The following is a 2,500-nucleotide window of genomic DNA, read 5'->3' as shown; positions in this document are numbered from 1 at the left end:
GAGACATTAACATAAGGAGAAATAAAATATTGGTAACTCTTAGGGGTTAAAGGACTGAACATTCACTAAAACCTACACCTATCAGGGTGGATCCATAACTGCATGCCAAGACATTGCCATTCTGAGTTACCAGGGACACTGCCACATCTTAGGTTCTTTTAAAACAATGATAACAAATCAGCCTTGTCATCAAATTAATTAATAAGAAATGTAAACAGAGTACATGAACATTTGCCACATAACAAACTATGTATACAATAAAAAATTCAATAAGCTTGAACTCTTCAGTACCTACATGTATGACATTTTTGCATTAATTTTACTATGAAAATGGAACAAGTGAAACCTCTCCTTATCTGCCCCATTTTGAAATCATTTTTCAAAAGGGGAAACCACCTTTAGCACACTTTTCCAGCAATTTCACAAGGCCCTCACCAGACACTAAGCAGATGGTGGAGAAAATCTATATGTCCCTTCCAAGATGGAAAGCTTTTGTGAGGAGCTAGCCTGCGAATGCAGATTTATGGAAATACATCCCTGTTCGCAGGCTAGCGAGGAGCATGCACCAGGAATGTTTGAAGATATTTTGATGCTAAATTTAACAACGAAAAGAAAACCCCCTCACAAAAAAGAAGAAAGCTTCAAAAGTCAAGGGTTGTAGCAGTTCTGCAGAACTTGAGTTTCTTTCGAACCAGGTAGTTAACTAAAAATGTTCAAACATTTAAACAAAGGAAGTTCTGTGATGCATTTATGAAATTATACTCAACGAATAGGAAATCCAAATTAATTTAAAGGCCATATAGGTGAAAAGACTCTGGCGTGCAGCATATGTAAATATGAATCAACTAAATGCTTGATAACAAAAAACAGCTTCATATGAAATGTAAATTGAACAGAAGACATTTCTCATTAAGAACAAATTCTAATAAAATGTTGGTCTGTTCAACGGAAAAATAACAGACTACAAAAGGCCAATGGTCTTAATTTAACCCATTGGCTCCCAGGGGTTCCCCATTGACGAGTAAAATCGTCTGGCGTTAGAGTAAAATACTCTGGCATTAGACAGAGTAAGTTACTAAGTCTGGCCAGCTTAGGCCGGTTTGGGCATCAAAGAGTTAAAGTTTGGTGGACCTTTCTACAATTCCCTTATGGCTGGACAAGTGATGTGGTATCTTGTTTACCCAAATTCATTGCATAACTACTAAACTGAACTTGCCAAAAAAAAACCAAATGGAAATTGGTAAAATACTAAGGGAAGCAACTGAGGCATACATTCTAAAATATACTACACAACAATAAAAATTGAATAACATTCAGTTACAAGTATATGTAATGCAAGGGATAAGCATGTGCTAACCAGGTTACTGAGAAAGTTACAGTCAAGACAGCTCAAGCGTTCCTCTGATGAGCAGATTCATGAGTTCATTATTGCAAATTTTATATCGGTAACCATTTGAATAATCTGTTTGTCGAATGAATAGTGCAAAATTCAACTCAATCCTCAGTTGAAAACTCGAATTTTGATTGGAATATTGCTGGCTCCCGGTGCCAGGCTGCCGTGGGAATTTCACAGGTTAACTGATTTGCATAATCTTACAAACAACTGTCATTTCACTGTACCAACATTACCATTTTGTAATCTTACCAGTATCCTCAAACTTGAGACACCATGTTTTTGAATTAAAGATTGGATAGAGAAATTAATTTTAAAATAAAGGCAAATCACGCTTACAACCTTGGCAGATTATGCAAATTGCTACACCTGTCAAATTCTCACGCTGGCCTGGCACCGGAAGCAAGCAATAATCCAATCAAAATTCAAGTTTTGACCTGTGGCTTGATTGAGTTTTGCATCACTCATCCGAAAACCAGATTGTTGAAATGATTCCTGAAATCAAATCTGCAATAATGAACTCATTAATCCGCTTGTCAAGGGAACGCTTGAGCTGGTTTGACTGGAAAGTGAAGGGATTGTGTGCATGTTGTTGTATATCAGTTAATCTTCTAATCTTGTATATGGGGGAAATTGTGATGTTGAATATATTTTGACACAATGTTATTGGCTGCTCTATGTGGGGAAAAAAACATTATCAGGCTCATCGAGGACGACATCCACTTCATCCATGCACAACAACACCCATGTACCACAACTACTGCCTGGCACATGTGCACTGGTCTCATCGACATACAGCCATCTGTTTCAGCCATCACTTGACCAGCAGAATGTCAAACATTCCATCGCGTTGTCCCTGTCATGTCCAAAACTGGTACAATCAAACAGTATAGAGGAGGAGTGTCAATTGAAGCTATACTGGACCACATTAATCAATTTTTGAATTAACATACATGGCCACATCGTCCCCACAGTACAAAACAATTAAAATGACTGATACCAAGAAAAGTTGCGAAAATCTGAGGTATAAAAAAGAGAAAGCAACAATAACCACATAATTTAATGATATGAAAATATCGTTTATTCTCATATACTTTAGCTATAGTG

At 37.0% G+C, this 2,500-nt stretch overlaps 1 pseudogene; it reads right to left on the bottom strand.

The window, feature by feature from the left end:
• The window catches only part of LOC137969153 (uncharacterized), a 6,048-nt pseudogene that overhangs the window by 2,241 nt on the left and 1,307 nt on the right, over positions 1 to 2,500 (bottom strand).

Source organism: Montipora foliosa, chromosome 1 (assembly GCF_036669935.1).
Source record: "Montipora foliosa isolate CH-2021 chromosome 1, ASM3666993v2, whole genome shotgun sequence".
Lineage (NCBI taxonomy): Eukaryota > Metazoa > Cnidaria > Anthozoa > Scleractinia > Acroporidae > Montipora > Montipora foliosa.
This window is presented reverse-complemented; position numbering and strand designations above follow the sequence as displayed.